The sequence below is a fragment of the Lasioglossum baleicum genome, chromosome 11 (assembly GCF_051020765.1).
Source record: "Lasioglossum baleicum chromosome 11, iyLasBale1, whole genome shotgun sequence".
NCBI classification, from domain to species: Eukaryota; Metazoa; Arthropoda; class Insecta; order Hymenoptera; family Halictidae; genus Lasioglossum; species Lasioglossum baleicum.
The window spans coordinates 17,632,739-17,654,732 of NC_134939.1; the positions used below are offsets into that span (position 1 = coordinate 17,632,739).

Below are 21,994 nucleotides of genomic sequence, written 5' to 3' on the forward strand. Positions count from 1 at the left end.
CAGTACTCGATAAGTACTGTCCATCTGATTTTTCTAGACGCCCGAGGCCAATAGAAGAATATTCAACTTTTAAAGCGACCGAGTTTCGCCAATTTCTCTTATATACCGGCCCGGTAGTAATGTACGGGATATTAGCTCCGAATGTGTATACTCATTTTTTGTTGCTCCATATCGCGATTAGGATATTAGTTTCACCCTCGCTTATAGAAAAACATGTGAATTTTGCAAAAGCGGCATTGGAATTGTTTGTTTCACCTGTAAAACGATATTCGGCATGCGGTACATCAGTGCGACAGTGCTGCCACAAAGGCACATTCGGCCGATTCGTGCCGACCTGATGCCGACCTCATGCCCATGTCCAAACTCTGGTCCTACGGTCGACACTAGCTCGGCATATGCGCGCACAGGAGGTCGACCAAATTTAGATTTTTGGTTGGCTGGGTATAGTTATATATTTTCTATATATGTATGCATAAATAAATAATACATATAATATATGTCTATATTTATGTATAGTATCAGCAGAGAGGAAATGAAATGAGAGTGCTCACGGCCGGGGTTTGGCCGTACCAAATCTTGTCTCCACATCATGTTTAGCCTGGAACCGTACAACTACGATGGTAAACAACAGCTGAATTCTTGTTCCGTGCGCAATCCATTTTGTGTCCAATTCTACATGTGCGCAATTCGTAAATAGTCTGTTCGTGTGCATGTGCGCAAAAGAGCTGTGGCTGTGACGTGACCATGGACCTACGACGTGACCAATTTAGCTGGCCATCTCGTACTGTACGCTATCGAAGGCCTCTCTTCGTCACGCATCCCTATTTAGTACATCAGCCTTTACAACAGATAGCACTAGTGTGCACTTTTTCGTGTGAAATTTTCAGCGTAATAATATTGTTAATATAACACTCGTATCTAACATGTCACCAAAACAGTTGCTACGAATTCGTTTATAAATATCTGCATGTATATTACCGTCTCATTGTCCCTGTACGTTTCGAAGACGTTCAAATTCCGCGCGCTACGTTTGATTCGCCGCGAATTTCGCAATCAGTTTTCGTATCGGCCAATGGAGCTCAGTCGTGCTCGGTCGTGTGCAGTCGTGTGTCCTCGAGCGTCAACGGAGCTAAGCCACGCCCATCGGCTGCTGATCAGAGAGGGAAGCTGGTAATTCACTCTGCGAGGCAGCAATATGAGCGTTTGTACCGTTTCTTGAAAGAACGCGCGACGTGACGAAATTCCACAGCCGTAAAATCGCGCGTCGAAAGTGTCATCGGATCGCGTGCCGTTCGCGAATTCAGTGGGTGTCTCAGTGTCGTGATTAGTTTCACCCCGTACACGTGGATACGATTTTTGGTTAGTTTTTTTCTCGGTGATCTGGAAGGATACCGCCGCCAGTCGGATCATTCGCCCAGAGGAATTGCCTTCGGTGAGTACTAACCAGTACTAACAGCGGACCGTACGAAAGCGCGCGTGTTTCCATTCCACGAGAGTTTTTATACGTCGGCCGAATTTACTCGCGCATATTGCCGACAGATTGTGCCAGTACGAACGACGTCCCCGACACACATGTCGCGTCTTTAACGTGCGAAATAATCGATGCCGAGTGTTCTCGCCGGAGACTCGTTCAATTTCGCCCGACAGCCACAATTAATTCGAGTCGAGCGTCAAAGAGAATTTAGTCCGACGGTGATCTAATGTCATCGCAAAAGTTACTAGACCGCACCGGACCGGATTACGGTGTTTCCTTGTTTACTCGTGTCCGCAGTCCGTACCGTGTTCCGAAAGATTGGCCTTCGCCAATCGTTATTGTATCCCCAGAGAGTTTCCGTATAAAATCGTGTCAGGGTAGAAAAACTAACCGAATCTTTCCGGTCTACACCGTTTCCCAATTGATACGTCGCGCGTCGACGTTACGAGGTTAACCCACATCCTTCGTTTACCATCGGCTAACTGTTAGTTTTTCGCTCATCTCCTTTAACAGGTACATAGTCCCGACCCGATATCCGATCAGAAAAATTTCATATTGTTAGACGTCCACTACCTCGGCGGACAGGACCGACTGAGTCACGAAACAGGTCGATAGTCGTAGATTCAGTTTCCACCTGACTGCCAGATCAAATATCGGATCATAAATCACGGTTATCTGTCACCGCGCATCTAGAATTTTTCACTAGAAAGCGTACACTGGCCAACCTGTCATTCGCGTTGTTTAAACAGCACATTCGAATCTCTGTATCCGTATCGTTGCGTTATCGATTCGATTGTTTTCTTTCCACGTTTTGTTGGACCAGCTCGATTCCACTGTGGAGCTTGTCATACTTCCATGTACCCGTCGCGTCGTCACAGAGCTCTACCTTGGAGAAGGTCAATGAATCTTTTATCAATGGAACAATCTAGGAACATTCGCCGAAACTAGAAAGTAACTAGAACAGAAATTACCCTGATCCACATTGTCCCCACCGAAAGAATTATTTACAGATCGGATTTTTATGGAGTTGCAGATTAAGGGCAACTGGTGGTTTTGAACTGAACAGTATAAGTTTTCGGTTTCCCGACCCGATTTAGACTTCCGGTACCCGAGTATCACGAATTTTCGGGTACCCACTTACCCCTGTTCGGTAACGGCTGGTAGAAACAATTAGATATTTCTTTAAAGAAAAGATGAATGAACAAATATTAGAGCAGACGCGTTGAATAAAATTACACGTTTGCTGAACACGAGGTAGGCGAATTCTAGTTCACACTAAATAAGTTGGAGTACTCGAAAGGAGCAAAATCCTCGGAGCCACGACCGTTTAGATGTTGTATAAATTGGCGACTATCCAAGTTTCCGTACTCTCACCACGTTCTCAGTCTCGAGACCATGCTATCACATTCCCAGTTAGTGTACGAACGTGCTGTCTTTCCGCATGATTTTACGCGAACCCATTCTACCGCCTGTATTCTACCGTGCGTTACCTGTAAATAGATACAAATGGACGCCGATAAAACTCCCATCCTTCCCGAATTCTTCCGTTTCCGAACGATTGAAAAAAATTTCGGTTCCTCTTCTCGTAATGTTACCTCTGTAATACTCTGTAATGTTCATTATGTTGTAATAAGTCTCATAAGAGATGCTCTAATTATAAAAAGAATTCGGTTCCGATAAATAAAAATGTGCTCGAAAACTAGAAATAACGGACTGCGTAAAAAATATGAAATAAATGAATTCCCGATACATACATACAAGCATTTCATAGCCGTAATCGCGTTAGGCAATACATAGCGGATTACGAAGTGGAAAAAGTATTAGATGCAGTTTCCATTTCACGGCGAGTTCCCGTTCGTTTCGAATATCCTACAATTTCTTTGAAAATCGCACCGCGTCGGGTTATTAAAAACTTGATAACTACATTGTTGGCAAGTAGGAAAGTGAATGCCACGAGTGGGATACGTGGAAATGATCTCTGCGGTTTGCCTGCGGTGATAATGGTCCTGGAAATGAGTTAGGGGCGCAGGCCTACCGTCGAGAATTGCAATAAGCTGCGCGTTAGCATTTCTAGTGTCAACATTGCTTAAACCATCGACGTGCTACGGGAATATATGTAGATGGTGATCGAGGTGCGATTTAGCATCTCAATTCGTTTGTACAAGGTGGCAGGTATTAAAAAGTATTATGTATCGAGAGCCGCGGAAAAGCGCTCGAAAGAAATCGGTAGAATTTCGTCGACATATAGGACAATATGTATTATAGTATGTATTATCAGATATTACAGTAGATCTCACAGTACGCAGAGATCTCTTTTCTTATAATGTCTTTCCGTCTCATTTACCATTCCCGTGCAGCTTAGAAAGCCCACCTGTTGAAATCGATCTTCTCTCTTTCTAGAGGAGCGCATAAAACCCATAAAAAGTGAAAACCTACCGTGCGGAGCTTACTAATTTCTTGCATGCCTGTGGAATCGCCAGACTCAATCTTACCGAACGAAAATGAAACGAGAAAGTCTCGACTGGAAGCAAATCATTTGATAATTAACATCCGCTGGTTCGGTTCACCTACAAACAATAAAATCAAAGAAATATTTACAGTTAATCGCCACTGTGTGTTTCTTGAACAATTGTCTGCGTTATTTGCGTGTTTCGGTTGCCTGCACGACGGTTAAGAGATCCCACAGACTTCTCCGGAGGGTGCATCTTGAACCGGAATCGATTTTTTCGCCCCTCTAACCGTCGAGGGACGTCGCCTAAGCGGTCCCCGTGCCATAATTTCAATCGTAAACTTGTAACGCTTGTTTTGAGACCGCCTATAGACGCCTGGATCACGTAACGCGCATTAATTATCCGAAAGGACGTTACGTGAGTAATGTCGGGCACGATAGTGAACGGAACGCCCGATGGTATGCGAAGTCTTTTTAACCCTTTACGGGTTGGTGGTCAGACCATGCTCGATAAGGCGAATTTTTCATTTTTTCATTTTTTCCTTGAACTCAACACTTTCCTGTCAACACCTTATCCACAAGAAAATTTTCCACACACAGTTTGACCCTTTGCATTCGGAGCTATTCTAACTCGAAAATGGAACATTTCTTCCGACCTAGAATCATTCCATTTTAAATGATCTTTATCTATTCGCGGATATTGTAGAATGCCATTAGACCGCAGATGGGGAATTTCGGCGGAAGGAAAATTCTTTGGAGCGGTTTTACCCGGTTGGAGGCCCGATTCCCATCTTTTCCTGGATCGATCGGCCATCGGCAAGCATTTTTCCGGGAACATCGCTGCCATCGCGATCACAATCGAGACGCACACTGTCTTTTCCTCTTTCTCACCGGCGCAGCGTTCTTTCGTAACCGCGGAAAGATTGTAGCCGCCGCGCCGCCGTCGTCGTCGTTGTCGTCGCCGCCGTCGCTGCCGCCGCCGCTGAAAAGTGAAAAGTGAGGCGACCGTGCGAGATAAGATTTGATTTTGTCGCGTACACACGTTTACCTCGATACATCGTTTTTATTGGGGGAACCTTTTTTTATCGGATAACGTGGATCTACGCCTACAGTTTCGTCCAGAATTATTTTCGGACGTCACGCGATCATTGTATACATATATGTATGTACCCGGTACGACCGAGAAACTTGCCCGTCCATTTTACTGTTAAACATCTCTAACGAGCTGAACGCAAATTGATTCAGCTAATCGAGCTTTCAGCCACGGTCAAAGATTTTCGTTCTGTTGACTGATGGATTTAAAAGGTGATACGGCGAGATAAGCACTGAACTTTAATTCACCGAATCGTGTGGTCTCAAATATTGGGCGTGTACCGCGTGGTCAAGTCGAATGGGATCGCGTAGATGTCTCGGATAATGATTTATAGTTTATAGTATGGTAAATCGTGTAATTTGTAATTGTGCGACTGTAAGGGGCGAGTCTCGCGATTGAGAATTTTTTTAAGAGAGCTATAAGATGCCAGGATGCCTATAGTTTTTAATGGAACTGTATGTTAGTGTAGATCGCGAGCCTTGGACTACATTTACCGTGCACTGTACCTACGCTATTGCTCATAAATATCCAGGCACCTGGTAGATTTATAGTTACAGTAGATGCATGTGATTAAACAATCTAAATTGCAGTTCGCAGCAGGTATTTTTATAAAATACGGTAAATTCGACTTACAGGATAATCGTTTTTATCGTTCATTTCTTTGAAACATCGACAAACTTGTTTTCCATACTTACCTCTCTCGTTGATTGATCAATTTGCAGTTTTCGATCGCTACCGCTTTCCTTCCTTCTCATTTCGAGGATCATTGATTTCTCGAGCAATCGAGCATGATGCACATGCTTCGTCGCGAGCAAGACGTGCTCGATGTATCGTAAATTTTCTACTCGAGGATGCAGGAAATTACAAATTTTCTCAATAATAATGAAACCGGTTCCGGTCGTCTCGGATACGTCGCGTCGCGTCGCGTCGCCGCTCCGTCGCGACATTTTCTTCATTCATGCAGCATTCGTCGGCTTTAAGCGCAGACGAACGTCCTAAATGTGACCCGTCCTCCAGCGACTCATTGCCCTCCTTAAATCGTCTCAACCATTTTTGTCCTTTTACCAAAAGAACGTTCCTCGGGGACGCTGAAAGTCTTGCTGCTGCATTGCCAAGTTTCGCATTGTAAATCACGAATTTCTACCGGCTTTTTCAACTCGAATGCAGATGAAAAACGTGTATAAAAGAGCAGAATGTAGGTCTCGCGGTCGGATGATTTTATTTTTATTCTACCGGAGTATACAATTCGTGAAAATGTTTCTGCTGCGACGATATCACGGGATTACGATCGATCATATTCTCCGAATCCGTAAAACCATGAAAACGACGACGCGTCGATCGTTCTTATTTTGATTCGTCTCGGATACGCGGTTCGCGAAAATTTCCGTGCCGTGGAGATATCCGGGATTATGATAGACCGCGAAACCATAAATCCGTGAAAACGACGACACGTCGATCGAAAGATGCTACATGCATACCGACGAACGAAAGTGGGTTATCTGAATGGAACGGCGCGGCGTAGCGCGCCTCTTCGATTTTCTCTTGCAGTTCTTCCCGCTAATCCATTGCACTCTCTCCAAAACGAGAGCCGTGTCGAAACCTTCATCGATGTGTAAAATTGTATCCTCGATCGATACCGTGGCAGTCGCAACACAGACGGATGCGAGAACCCGACTCGAACGAGACACGTGTCCAAGCGTGCACCTAGCTCGAGGTTTAAAGTGTGTTACGGGAGTATGATGTGTGTTCCTCTTCCATAAATAGTTGCACTTGCTCTCTGGAAGAGACAGCCGGCTTCCAGCAAAGAATCGCTGTTTACGCGAAACGCACCGTACGCCGCGCCGCACAATGGCCCAAACGGGCCCGTTAGCTGGACAAAAATCGTTTCAACTTTGTTACAAGTTACAGCACATTTTTCCCAGCACGAAAATTCAATGCGAATCCGAGAGCTCGTCGAGATCTCGCTTTCCAATGGAGTCTCTTTAATTCTCGGTTTTGGACAGGGAGTCGCACTCGCGTAAACACATAGCATTAGAGCTGTATGTACCCTGCTCTCTCTCCGCTCGAGGAAGGAGCATCAATGTTGAAATCTGCGTCGATGTGTAAAATTGCACCCTTCGATCAGCGCTTCGTTGCTCCTAGAAGCACACTCCTAATCACGAGTACGGTTCTCATGGTCCGCAAGAAAGCGGAATATTATCATAGACGTTACGGCAAAACAGATGATTGTCGTATGTAATCCGTGTAACGGTGTGGTTATGTTCTCCGATACGGGCGAAGTGAGAAAGACACCCGAATATGTATGTAGTCGGGAAATCGATCGGTGCACAATAGTTGCCGTGGATCTTGAATATTTGATGGATTCGTGAGAGCTTCCGGCACCTTGAGGTTGCCGTAACACTTGTCTATTCCATTTTCTTCATATACAATTTTTTTCAAATTCGAGAAAGCAATTCTTTCTGTAGCCACGCGTCACGAAGCTCTCCGATAAGCATCTGCCCCGCGCGCGAAGCTTGGAAATTCCATTAACACAACATTCCTCATAACGAAGAGGAACAGGTTTAATTACTTTCGTTTCAACGGAGGTCTGATCGCCTGATACAGAGAATCGCTGCACAGAATTGAAATGATCGTATAATCTTGACAACGCGGCTCGGCAGCGCCGCGCTATTCTTAGCCGGACACCTGAAACGTTAATTAGACGGTTATTAATTAGATCTAACGCTTTACACCGACCGAGTCGTCTTCCATATTCGATTTTCGCGGATATACGCGCTGTTAGGCTCCAACCCTGTTATGCTCCGTTCTCCGCTGCTAACCCGCGGATCCTTCGCATAATTTCCCTCTGGATCTCCTTTAATCCGCGATATATTCTCTTATGAACGCCCCACTGCTGCTCGGTTCCCTTCGATCCGCTCGTCCTTGACTCAATTATCTCTTCTGGAACGTAACACGATTTGCATCCAGCGAAACGTTCACCAATCTTCTAAACATTGTATCATACATCTGGAGAACGAAGGAGCCAACACTCCAGCGGAAGCAGCAACAACCACTCGATCAACTCTCCGAACAAACTCTTCTCGAACACCTGCTGATCGCGGCCTTAATAAACTTGTCTTGGCGTTGTTGCTAATTATCTCGCAACAGATGCGACGTAAAACCGGCAAATAAAAAAAAAGGATTTGCATCGCCTCGCAAATAGTATCGGACAAAATCCATCGAGCGCGACGAGCCACAAACCGGTGGAACGAATGAGAGCATATCTTGCGGTCGAGGCGAGCCAGATCCTTCGGATGGTCTTTTGCTAATCCTCCGAGGAAAGACCACGAATATTTTGCGTGCGTGGAAAGCTTGGAAAACTTGCGGGTCGCCGGTGACCCATCGCTGGAAATCTAATGGAAACGTACGAGGTGAAAGATTCCGACGACGCGGCGCGGCGCGGCGTGACACAGCTACAAAGTAAGGAATATTTCAGCACGCGACGGAACTTTTCTTGGTTAACGGGTTCCCGCTTTTCACCTTCGACCTTCCCAACGCCTTTGGCCTCCATCTTAGCGTCTCGCTTAGGCGATCCTGCTGAACTTGTCCCAAATTCCATGGGGCTTACCAGTCACGATCTATGATCGGTACAAGGCGCAATTAGCTCCTCCTGCAGAACCACTTCCGTGCGCGATCCTTTCCAAGGATCGATCATTCTCGTAACTCGTTGCACGGTTCGATGAGCCGGCGGCGAACACTGCAGAACATGTTCGCATTTTCATAGAGAATTTTCTCATAAATAAATATTCCAGACTGCGACCCTCGGAGGATTTTAATTATTCCCGAGGCATCGTTTTAGGAAGATTAAAGTCCCCGCGTCCCGGAGCATCCGTTGATCACTTCGGCAGGCTGAAAACGACCATCTTTCAGCTCCTGCTTAAATTCGGGGAACAGAAAAGTCAACTGTTGCCAGATGTGGCACGAAGACCGTGACGCCACGATCTTCGCCAGAAGTTGTATGTATGTACCGAGAAGCTTGTGCTCGTAGTTGATACGAATAGTGTCCGATATGGTTCGTCGAGAAAATGGCCAGGTGCTCGAAACGTATGATCATAGACAGAAGCTCGAAAGTGAGCCGGCAGACGACGCGGTTTCCCTGATGCAGTTTACCAAACTACATAGCTGCTACAGGCTGCCACTTGTGGCTTTCCGCTAAGCCGTGGTTGTTACTTCATGTGCTACTAAACTTTGCGCAACAGCCTAATCAGCGAGCAATACCGATCCTCTACCGACAAATGAATATCTGCTGCGATTGCGCCGTAAGATCGCCTTAAACCTGCAATTAACCGCTTCTTTGACATTAATCGGTTTCTACGCGAAACGGAAAACATCTATCGTGGTGCGTCTTCATTCATTTAATCATTCGTCCGCGAATTCATGAAATTTTCAATTAATTTCGCGAATTTGGGGTTGAGTAGCCTCTCAAAGGTGTCGCGATTTCGACAGCGAGTTTGTTGGGAATATTGCATAATTTTTGAGTTTGCCGCGCACGCGGAATTAGTCGCGCGACGACAGGCGTGCAGCAGCGCACACAGAAAATCGCGTGTAAAGATCTCATTAGAAGTGTGGAGCGGTTAGAAATGGGACGGGACGAGCCGAGGACTTCTTTCGTTTCAAAGCGGCACAGTTCTAACAATTTCCGCGACCCACATTGCAACTGTTACATAAGAGTACACGTGTCATTATCAGCCAACACAACGAGTGCTTTCTGATACGGTGCGCATTGTAGTACTCTTATCGATCGACACTGTGTTCTAAAAAGCTTCGGAAAAATATAACCTTACCGTCAATCGAAATAAAACGGGCCTCGATACAGTAGATACGCTGCGGCACTTTCGATCAAACTCCGAATGACCAATTTGCTCTGGCTTGGAAAAATTCCAAAATTTCATTCACTCGATAAAATAAAATGTCTTCTGTCGTTTGACCAACAGTGGTTTTTCGTGCTTAACGGACAGTTTAAGTTGCAAATGATTTTCGCGAATTAGAGAGGAACTATGATAGAATTGCAATTTTTCACGAAGCCTCGCAGTTTCGTTTATTAATTGTTTCCTGGCCTTTCAACGAGCGCACCATTTTCGTGTACGACAGAAAAACGAATCGATGCTCGCGGAGAACAGCGAAGAACGGAACAATGTAGGAATGCTATCAAACGGCGGCCCTTATCAAGAGGTTCTCCTCATTTCGCGACGAGGTATTTCGAGAGATGACCTTAGGGAAAAATCGATCCCAGTCGCCGTATCTACACTTTTGTAGGACACGAAACCAGCGGGCGAATGTGCGATTCGGTACGAGGGAACTACCCTTACGACCATTTTAAAAATAAATCTCACTCGATATTTACATTGCCGGTTCGAGACTTATCTCCAACGCGTCTCCGAAGAAGCCTTATCGATCCTCTCTACGACCAGTCCGTATCTAATAAAACCAGCATAACCTAATCAGAAAGTTGAGAAATCCGTCGAAAATGCAGACCAAAATTTGGACTCGTAAAATTGCCATTAATTCACTATTGGATTTGGGTGTTAATAAATTCACACTGGTACTTCTGAAATAAAACAATTTTATATTTCACGGCGCGGGAGGAAGCTCTTTACTAATCGAAATCTTATTGTTAGCTTCGACTGACGCTGAAAGGAAAACCGTTGGAAGTTGGAACTGTTGGAAGTTAGAACTTGGAACGCCGAAAGGAAACTAGGGTCCCCTCATATCTCCAGACTGTTTAGTCCGGCTCTTGAAACAAAGTATCAAATTGGAATACTTGGAAATCTCTGTTTATTAATACGATTCTGAGATCGTTGATTAAATTTTGACAACGAATAATAAGTTCATTGTGCTGGTAACCTATTGATAATTAATCCAACATTCACCAATTCTCCCAAACAGTCGAGTATCAACGTGGGCATTTAATTCTCTTGAACACGAAGAAATAGAGTTTTGTAGAATTTTTATTTGTTTTAGATCTACAAAGGTTGTCCCCACTAAAAATATTACATATGTAGGAGGGTAACTTCACATAAGTCAGTGTTGAAACAATGTCTTTATTTAACCAAGTATGTACATACTTTTATAACGGCGCGTGCTCGACGGCGAGATTCAGACTGCCTGCTGGATGTTCTTCAGCCCTCTTTATAGTGAAACACAGTCACCCAAATCGACCAATCACAGATCGGTTTTTGGCGGTTGCCGCACCACGGTGACGGGATCGACGGTCTTTCCGTGAAACCGTCGGATCCTTTGGTCGGCACCTACGTCGCGTACAGAGGCGGCGCGGTGTGTCGCCGCAGCGTGCCGCTCGCGTACACAGACACACACACCCGTGCGTGTCCCTACACATATTTCATTTCGTTCCAACTTCTTCAAATTTGTCTACAAAAAAATTGGAAAATTCTACCCCGTATACGTATACTTGATCGGCTATAAATATAAATTAATGAATGCAGGTGTATATGCGATGTTAAACGGATTTAGCGATGTTTGCAGCAGTAATTGCATCGTTTAAGCGAATTTCGAGCCGATAAGTCGATCTCGCCGATCGAAATTAGAGTTCTCGGCACGGCGCTGAGTCACTTGGCGACTAGCAACGCGGACAAAAGATATTGACGCACGAAGCATGCATAATAATGAGTAATCAGAAGAGATATATGTATACTACAGGCTCGTCGGTATCGAAAAGAGATATCTATACATGCTTCTGCTCTGCATAGTCATCGAGAAGTATTTCTCTCTCACTTCCTCTCGAAAGTAAACACGTCGGCCGACCCCCTTTAAATCGTAGAACTTTCGTCTGAATAATTTCTCCACGCGAGCCGAACAATTTTCACGGGTCTCACTCTGACGTTCACTCTCACGATTGTCGCGCTGAATCAATGATACCCACCTGCAATTCACCACTTCGCGGCGAGCTATGGTCGCCATACTAAATTCCACTCTCCATTCCTGCCGATCGTTTTGTCTCGCAACTCCTGGAAATCAGGATTGACGTGTTACTTATCTTTCCTTTTGTTTGCTGCTCTCTTATCTTGACTGGGAGGCTTTCAGCAATGTATGTAATAGAGCTCGCATCTACGTCGTTCCGAAAATTCGTCATTAAATTTTTCGGGAATATTTTCATAATACTTTTTTTTTTACAATACTTCACAGCGATTGAATTATTAGCAATTTCCTAGATAGAAGCATGGCGGTATAAAAATAGCTTTAAATAATAGTACGGCAATTTTGAACGGTGACTCGGTGAATGTAGTGATTAAAACGAGAGGGAATTACATACATAGGTGCGTTGGAGAACGAGGGGACGATCGAAAGTCAGCGTAAGTTGACGTACACACACTTGTTGAGCGAATCAATGATTTATCAGGAACTATGCAGCATTATCTACCATTTACAATGACCTTCGGCTAGGGTACTAGGCTGTTGTTAAAATAAATGTCACGGATGCTATAAAAAAAACAAAACCACGGTTGCACTGGAATTGCAATGCCATGCCAGTCCGATTCGATCTTGATTGAAACGAACAGTTAGGAAAGTGGAGAAATCGCTTATACGAATCTCGAGATAAGATGTTAACGTTAACGCAATTTCGTTATCTCATTAGGACTAATTGAAACGACTCGTTTTTAGTCTAAGGCCACGTTCCTTTTCGATCGAGAATGACCATGACTTTCGACCTGAAAATCAGCACGGAGAGTGCAGTGCGTTCACCCTGATTCGATTCATTGACGCCTTTCTAAGCGGTATGACATTCCAGCCGCGTACGAGTGTGATAGTTCACTCGAATCTAGATTGCGTTTCTATCGTGCGAACGCATAGCCACGTTGCTGCGCTCTCCTTATTTTCATCGAGAAATCTGCATAGCTCCCGATGTGACCGGAATCGTTTCGATCGATTTTCCTCGAAACAATTCACATTTTCCATTGGACGACTGCTACAGCTTGTTCCCCGTTTCAATACAAGATAGGGTAAATGTGTACCAACTGTTACTACATACGTAAAAATAAATATTTTACCCTGAACAAATTTCTACAATCATTCTGATATTTTTATAATCTCACGATTTGAAAAAACATTCTTCATAAAAGGTAAACCATTAAGACCATTTTTCTTCTATCTCGACCACTTTTTATTTCTGTTGGAAGCTGTCACTTTTTAAATGATTCCTTGGTCACGTTTTTCGAAACATTTTCTTATTTTTTTTAAAAACTATTCTTTGGTCACGTTTTTTCAAGTGTTTTCTCATTTAGATTCGAAGCGTTTGCTGCTACTACGTCGTCGTTATTCGCTAATTATTATCCTCGAATATTAAACATTGATCACGGTAAATGATTAGCAAGCCCGCGGTAATTAGTGGACCGACGAAAATCAATGACACGTGGCGCAACACATGGCACAGCTGCATCGACAATAGCTCGCGCGATGTGTCCCTGATAGGTTTTCATTATTCGCAAGGTTTCGTGTCCTAAATCGGACACTGACAAAAGACGATACAAAGAGAGCCATCACCGGTAACAGGGAACAGAAAAATTGCACATTAATCACGAAACAGATGTTGCTTGTTCGTTAATCATCCCTGGACACGTTGATGAAAATTACGAATCAAAGACGAAATAATCTTTTACTGCTGCAAATTGCCCATGCCTGAACTACACGATCTAAGAAACATCACGGACCCGAGGGTTCCTCTTGAACCAAAATTTTACTGTACATTCATGGTATGGATAAAATTATAAAATACGAGGAAATATTTTTACTGCAAGAAATTTTTAAATAACGTCTAGTGCACACCTGCTCCTCATTATCCTGTCTGAAAATTGCGTGGCTGTTTCGCGACCAGTTCCGTGGATAATTTCGCATCGATTCGCCATTCCGGCGGAAAAATGCAATTGCAGGTGGTCGAACACCGTGGGAAATGTTCCGGTGGAACAAAATTAAATAGAGCATTGGGATTCGGCGTTATTATAGCGACCGTTTAGCCGCGGTCGAACGGAACAGAATTAAATGGAACATCGTTAATCCGCGCAGTTTATGCACATTATGGTCGAAAGGCGGCCAGTTATCTCCGCGGAACAACAATCGTCGGAGTCTACGCAACGCAACGATTGAAACGCTTTGGTAATCCAGATGCAAATGTGGCGGCCGCTTGCGGGATCGATTATGTAATGTCCATGGCATGGGAAGTTGTGTTGTAGGTATCAGCTGATGCCAGCCCCGATTTTCAGATTCCGATCTCGGTATGTATTCGGAGCGGATGGTCCAGTTCCCTCTCGCCTGGAATACTCGGGATACTCCGTAAACATTTGCGTTTCTCGCAAGAGGGAGAGAGAGAGAGAGAGAGAGAGAGAGAGGCATAGACAAAAATAACAATTGAGTCGTAAACGGGAAAAGATCAACTCGAATTGCCGCGATAAACACAGCGTAAAATTTTTAGTGTTATCCCATCTTGGAAGCCAGTCCGAACCGTGTCATTCGCGACAATAAAAACCTTAATCGCCTCATTAACAACGGAGATTATAGGGGAACAGACTGTAGCGCTCATTCTGCACACTCGATCCTGTTTAGGGAAAAAGGAAAATATTCCAGGATTTTTGAAAAATATTCAGTGGTAGGAGATATTCGGACAGGATGGAAGAATTAATGAATAAAAAGTAGGAGAAGAGAATGTGGAGGATACAAAGACTTGTTGCCCAAGTTGAGAGGAGTGCATTACGCTGTTTGTTAACATCACGGATATAAACGAAAGGCTGTATCATCGGCGTGACGTCCGCAGTTATTCTGGGCAACGCCGCATTGTAGAAGAATCTTTCGAACAGACGGAAGAACGTTGCGTAGCACAGCCACTTGCTGTAAGGGACGCCAAGGGACAGTCTAAAGGGCGATAAAATCATCCAGCTAACTGTGAGTTAGCATCAACGACCCGTCTAAAAGGTTTATGAACGTAATTAAGACCGTAGACGTTGCTCGCGTCACGCCCGGCAATTTAATCCAGTTATTTTTATCTTTTCGTTCGTTAATCACCTTTCCCTCGTACCGTTAAACGCGACCCTGGAAAATAAGAAGACGTTACACCTCGTGTTACGTAACTCGAAATACTACGACGCGACGTGCTGTCGGCTGCTACACGCGAGGAAACGCGACGAATCTCGGCTTTTTCGTTTTGCGGCATTTTTGCAAACCTCGGTTGCGCTACACGCAATTATAATTGAATTCCGTCGCATCGACATCCAGAAATCGAACAGAAAAATTTGGCTACACTTAGATATCGCGCTCGTTGGACCGTCGGAAATTAAATAATCTAATAAAAATATGTTTCTTAGATTTTTATCGCGGTGATCCGATCAACATTTTGCAGAGTCTCTTTTTCGCAATTAACCATCAATTTACATAGTATTCGATCGAGACGACATTCTCCGATCTGTTTACACTTTCTTCGCTGGACATACTGTTCTTGTTACGCTTACATACACCGGGCGCAAGTGACATAACTGTTTCTACAGTCATCGATGATTCATACGGTTCGGTCACACACGATCCGGAAGACACGCTTTCCATTCATGACGTTCATTATATTTTCCTAATCCCCTGGGCGTGTTTTCATTGAAGCCTCAATTGATTCTCCTCGCGAGTCGCTTTTTACGAGACATCAGCCTATAATCTATTATGCAGACGGTTTTATGTCTAGATCTGTACACTCGAAAAGAATCCCGAACTTTCAGAGAGAAGAGAGGCATTTTTATGGACGATAAACATTTCATGGGTTTACTCCCGGAGTCTTTCTAATTGGCCTGCTGTTCCAGCTTTTCTCGAGAGAACTCCGAGACGACTCTTTCATTCCTTCGCGGACTGTTGCCAAGAGTAAAAATCAAATTGTGAACTCTACGTAAATTGTATACCTGGCACAAGGTTTCATTCTCTTCCTTAAGGAGGTTCAAGTGGTTTCAAGATCGTGTACCCAAATAAAACAAAATTGAACAAGATACACCGAACTAGAACTTGGCACAAGGTTTAATTCTCTTGTTTGAGCACGTTAAAGAGCTTTAAAGACAATTATGTACATCTTCCGTTTCGCTCTATTACAATCGCAGAGATTATGCTCTCCGAGCTTCCGTCAGTTGCCAAAGAACCACACAAATCAGCCAAAGAAGCAGGAACACGTGCCGCGAACTTGAAAAGATTACCGCAAAAACGTGCACGGTGATTACCGGTGGCCTGTCAGGTTTTCCACGGGGGCGGTGCGCCTCTTTTTTACGGCGTGGAACGGCTGAATGGGGGTCTTTAACTGCCGTCGCACATGTGTGCGGGATGATTATTATCGGTAGCGAGGTCAGAGTTCCAGAACACCTTGAAAGTCCCGCCGCGCCGCAAGCTGACAGACGACGCGACGTCGCGCGAATGCTTTTCCATTTCATCCGTACACACTACACACACACCCCGCCCCAAAAGTTTCGAATCCACGGTCGGAGACTTTTAATTGAGATCATCGAAGCGTTCCTCGTTACTCCGAGAAATCCGAGGACTGCCGTAATGGCGGCTGGTTGCGCGAATTATCGTCGCGTGCCCCTCTCCTTTTTAACAAGCGATTTTCACCGGCATCGGGGCTGGTTGTTTCCTTCAACCATTTTGCAATCTCGCGCCATTTTCAATCCCAAAACTTGCAGGATTACGCATTACCCGTTCAAGGAATGCGAGACTACACGCGGAAGTGCATAAAACAGCACGCGGGAGTAAATGAAACGTGTCGGAAAATCGTGTAGAAGTTAGCCGGATAAAAAGCTACGCAGGTGTACTGTCACTCGGTGGAAGAACGATGAGCCGCGTGATCTTTTTCTGATACGATTCCCGGTAAAAACCGGCTAATTACTTAATCGATATTCCTCGGTTTTGTGGGGTTTTATCGCGGAAACGCGCGCGCCAAGTCCTGCAAGATCGATCAGGTGTTCACGGATTGAGCTGTTCGCGGAAAAACGGTAGTTCCGCGCAGCTACGCTCTCGTTATTAATACGTGTTACATATACATATGTATATCGGTTTATGCCGTTTATGCCGTTCATCGGGAGAACTCGCGCGCGACTGCAGTAATTCGCACTCGTCATTCAGACGGAGTACATCCTCATTAAGCCGATCAGACAGTTTGCATGGCATTACCTATATGAAACGTGTTTCGCGGGACACGGTGCTCAGAGATGGTGGCGGAGGTGGCTTTAGCATCTCCATCCTCCTGAATGGTCAATCAGGGAACGGCTCAGCTTCCGCGAAACAATAAACGCCGAAAATAAATTATACATACAATGAAATTACGCGTCGTATCTGGAGCGGGAAGCCTACCAGCGAGTTTCAGCGGAACAGTTACCTTCTGCTCAATCGATGGAACCACCGCACCGGGGCTACAGAAGCGCGAACATGTCGTCGTTTTCGACCGAGTCCACGCATTTTTCTTCTTTTTCTTTTGAGACATTGTTCGCTGGAACTGCTGCGGCTTTTTTTATTCGAGCAATTTGAACCGCTGCGAAAAATTATTTCACGATGCACACGCGAAATTGACGATTTCCCGGAAGAAGCTGAAAAAATGTTATCTTTGAAAAGGCTAAAGAAAAATATTAACCCACTCTCGACAACGTTATTTATATTCTCGTTATAAAAATTACCCAACCCGGAAGCTCTACCAGCGACAAGGGAATAAATATTTTGCATAACCAACAAAAAAGTTTACAACCCCTGGAAAGCATCTTTGCGGTGCACCGAGTTGTACATTGCGGGCTGAATAATTCACGGGTCAAAGCTACCGTAGAGCCGTGATTAAAACGAGGAAAATCTGTGGAAACTTCGGGGGTTGATTTCACCCCCTAGGATTTTTCTGTTAACCCTCGTCCCGTTTCTCGTTTCTCGTTTCTCGTTTCACGAACTATGAATCTGATCCTCGGTGTCAAATTGACACAGTGATATAAAATCGATAAAATAAAAAATTTCAGATCAGGATTAAAACATTTTCTCGTGCATTTTACGATAGTCTCTTCGAGAAATGAATTTTTCAGTTACGGACGTTTGCGTGTGTTTTCGAAGCAGCTATTGTACGGTTCTGGTGGTAGGAGTTCATTAACCGGTAGATGCACGGGGCTATGTGAAGCGACTGTGTATAAGCGGTCATCCTTCCACACGTAGAATATAATCATCGTCAGATTTATAACAGGATTGAACACAAATACGGCCTCCCGACCCATCAAGCTCTGCCCGACGAGGAAGCCAACACCCTTTGTACACTCCATCGGTGGCTTAATCAATAGAGACAAGGAATACAGTCCGCCTGTACTATTTACCGTTCGTAGAAATTCAACGAGTGCAGCTTCGAGGAGAACGAGGAAGCGTTTTCAATGAAATATTGAAGCAAATTTCGGTTTAATGGCGTCATCGAGGCTGTCTCGCAACACTGTCACCTGAAATGAGCAATTTTATACACGTTTACGAAATGCACAAATATTTGGATTTTCGTTCCAGACAAACGTAAGCAAAGAATGAATACATATTTCTTTTTCCTCTGAGAAATTATAAAGGACACAAGTGCTGAAATATAGTTTCTCTCTAGTACAATATAATAATATATGTATACTATTCTAGTAGATAGCTAATCGAATAATTAGCTTTTAATTTATGCAGTTCTAAGGAGTATTAATTGGGTAGTTGATGTTCTCGAATTTCATCACGATTCGAAACGGCGGATTCGAAAGGTGGTGGATAACTTTTCCGTTAAACAAGCTTCCTAATAGCTTATGGTAACGAATTTACTTGGCTTCGGATAAACTGACCAACACGACCCGTATTATAGCATCCGCAACGCGTACATGCGAGTCCGGTTTGATTGAGCTTCAGTGTTGTATTCCCCGCGAGTTGTTACGCAAACCGTGCTTTCTTTGAATACCCATTGTCAGCGAAATTGAACGCTATTATTTACGTTTACTCTTAACTTGACCTAACTGCCTTCGTGCTCGATGTCGAAACGTCTCGGCGACCCTGACGAGAGACGTCCGTCATTATTCGTATGATTCTCACGACTTCTGTCGGTTGCAAACTGCACGTTCAATTCATCTTAAAGAATTTTATCAAACGCGCAGTTCTTTATCAACCGTCTTGCACTGTTCGAAGGGCGTCTACCTTTAATTTTAATCTTATTAATTAATCGGGCAACAACAGGTTCAGGTAAACATGTTTAAAGCAACTTTTAAAAAATTCCAAATAATTAGATCGTACATATTAGGAAAACGATCGACCTCGATCAATTTGGTCTTACGTGTACATATTTAGAACATATCGAACTCGCATGTCAGCACAATTAGCGGCCCATGTAAATAAGTATTTTTTTTTACGACGAATGAGTCGCGGTTACGCAAGCTGTTCTGTTCCTCATCGATTAGCGGTCAAACCGTGTGGCAACCTTCAGTCATCGCCATCTTGGTTCCGCGCGTGTCACGTCGAAGGTACACGGATTCGTCATCTCCAAGCATATAAATAGTTGATTGTTTCGGAATAATTGCGCAGTCGCGATTATGCCTCGTGACAACCGGCACCATGAGAAAAGAAATACATTTCCTCGGAGAGACTCGAACCGGCCGCGGCCCGGCTGCGCGCGTCTTGAACACGTTGTAATTCAATTTGAAATGCACAGTGTTTTAATGACACCTTCGTTGAATGCATTTGCATAATCATTACGTGAAGTCTTCGTATTTGTACCCCTTATGGAACCTTGTCCACTTTTTAGTCACGAACTTGATAACCAGACCGTGGATTTTATCCATTTCTGACAAAAATGAACACGTACAAGCTCAATAAGAAAATTAAGCTTGATACAAATTGTTTATTTGTCTTCTGTGTCTCTCAATCAATTTAAACACTTTTTATTTTGCATAAAGATCCGCAGTATAATTAATAGAAGATCCCCTTTTCCGTAAGTATAGTTAATAACGGTTATATATTATAATTTTAAGCATAGAATTGTTTACAGCACGGTAATAATTAAAAAGTTGCCAATAGAGACGCAAGGGACCAGGGTCGGCGTCAGTGTCGAGTTTCGAATGATAATATATTGTACAAAAAAAGAAAAAATGAAAATGGTAACGCGTGTACAATGGGAACGTGCCGTCACACAGACAGTCCAGTCTATTATTAAAGCTCCGAGCAATTGTTTATGCTTTCGGTCGTACACGTAATCACGCCAATCGTGGAGACTTTTTCCATCGTGTTTGAGCTGGCGTGTTCTGGAGCGGGAACGTCAGTTGAGCTGCGGCTGCCGTGCGGTGTGGATGATAGTATAGTACGGTATAAGTATAGTTGTGCTGATCGTGATGGGTACAAGCGTAGTTGCCGGCGTCATTTAGAAATCCGCCTTTTTCCACCGACCGAAACTCGGAGCGTGATTCAATTCAGTGCTGCCGGCAGTGATATCGAGACGCGTACGCCTCTCTTTCTCTCTCAGTTGTGAATTAAGAAGCATTCCGTTCCACGAGGGTCGTTACTCAACCATGTCACCTCGCCAAGGTAAAGATCCTGCGTTACCACCTTGTGACTTCACCCGGCGATTATGTGTGCGGTGCGTGAATCGTGGCGAACGTAACAGGTATCCGTTTCCGTCGGACGGATCGTTTTAATCGGGAACGGTCATCCTCCATCGGTTTTCACGTTCTCGTGAAAATCCGAGATACTCGAACTGGACTACGAAGGCTTGAGAATTTTTATTTTTCACGAAGATCCGCAGTCTACTTGTAATTTATTGCAGTCTTAAGCTCGGGCCATTTTTTAATTTAACTTTCAGACCGTGCTGAATTTTCAAGTTCGCAAAGTGTAGTTAACACATTGTCTCCTAAGGTTACGATAAGTGTACGCCGACGATTCACACGTAGAACTCGTCACTTTTTCAAGTGTTCTGTGCAGTTTCCACCTGGAAACATCTACAAGTTATGCATGGGTGGTGCCTTCGTCTGTGTGCCAAAGGGTGTCATTGTTCAAACAGACAATGTCTCGTCAAACTTGAACTGTATACATTACATTTTCGCGTATGAGATGGAAGCTTGCATTTTTCATTCATAAAAGTGCGGTGAAACTCGATCAGTTGTATTAGACTGTGCAGAAAAATGAATGAAAATGAATGTGCGTGCTCGTGTTGTGCGGTACTTAATCTTTGATAATAATTAATCGCAAAGAATGTCTTGAAATAAAGTAGACTTAAAAATATTTTTTTCGATACTTTTTATTTCGCATAAGAATCCACAGTCTTAATCGGTACATAGCTCCTTTCGTGCAAAATTGTACAAACTGTAATACAAAGTGATAGTACACCAAGAGGAGAGTACATCCATCGAAACCCTAACTCGATAACTATTACGCGACCATGTTAATGGATAATAGTTGTTGCCGGCATCGAGGAGCGGCTTGGCGATTAAATCTGATAGCGCGGAGGCATCGCGCGCACTCGCATTAATTAGCCGCATAATTAGTATCTTTCTAAAACGAAGCTAAACGACCGCGAGCTATTACGCCGACAGCGTTTTAAATACCGTATACATACATACATACATACATACATACATACATACATACATACATACATACATACACAACCGCGCACGACCATTATACCCGACCCTGTACGCATTTCTTTCGTCGTTGAATTATGGTAAACCACTAACATGCTTCTCGGCCAGCTGTCCGGAATTAACTGTACCCCTTCTCCCTGGGAGACGCTCACTATATCCCCTCCCCCTACCACCCTGTAATTTCGCATTTTCCATCTTATTTTTCCCCTTCCAACATCTAACCGGGAATGCGAGTTAGAATCGAGTTTGAGAGACTGCACTATCATTACCGAGCCAGAGGGTTTTATAAAACGCGAATTTCATTGTAATTACCGGGACTGGGAATTATTTAAAACATTCCGTATAATTAGCAGCGCTCTCGAACG

General features: G+C 44.0%; 1 protein-coding gene across 4 annotated transcripts in view; it reads left to right on the forward strand.

The window, feature by feature from the left end:
- The first annotated feature begins 1,151 nt into the window (after window positions 1-1,151).
- Window positions 1,152-21,994, forward strand: part of Synd (protein kinase C and casein kinase substrate in neurons protein Synd) — a 41,425-nt gene continuing 20,582 nt past the window's right edge. For 2 of the 4 annotated variants that reach the window (XM_076433953.1, XM_076433956.1), the window contains exon 1: window positions 1,152-1,432. The gene's annotated coding sequence lies outside the window, so the exon portion shown is untranslated. Of the gene's footprint in view, window positions 1,433-1,462; window positions 20,575-21,994 lie in introns of those variants that run through there. The other 2 variants (XM_076433955.1, XM_076433954.1) reach the window with 2 other exon arrangements.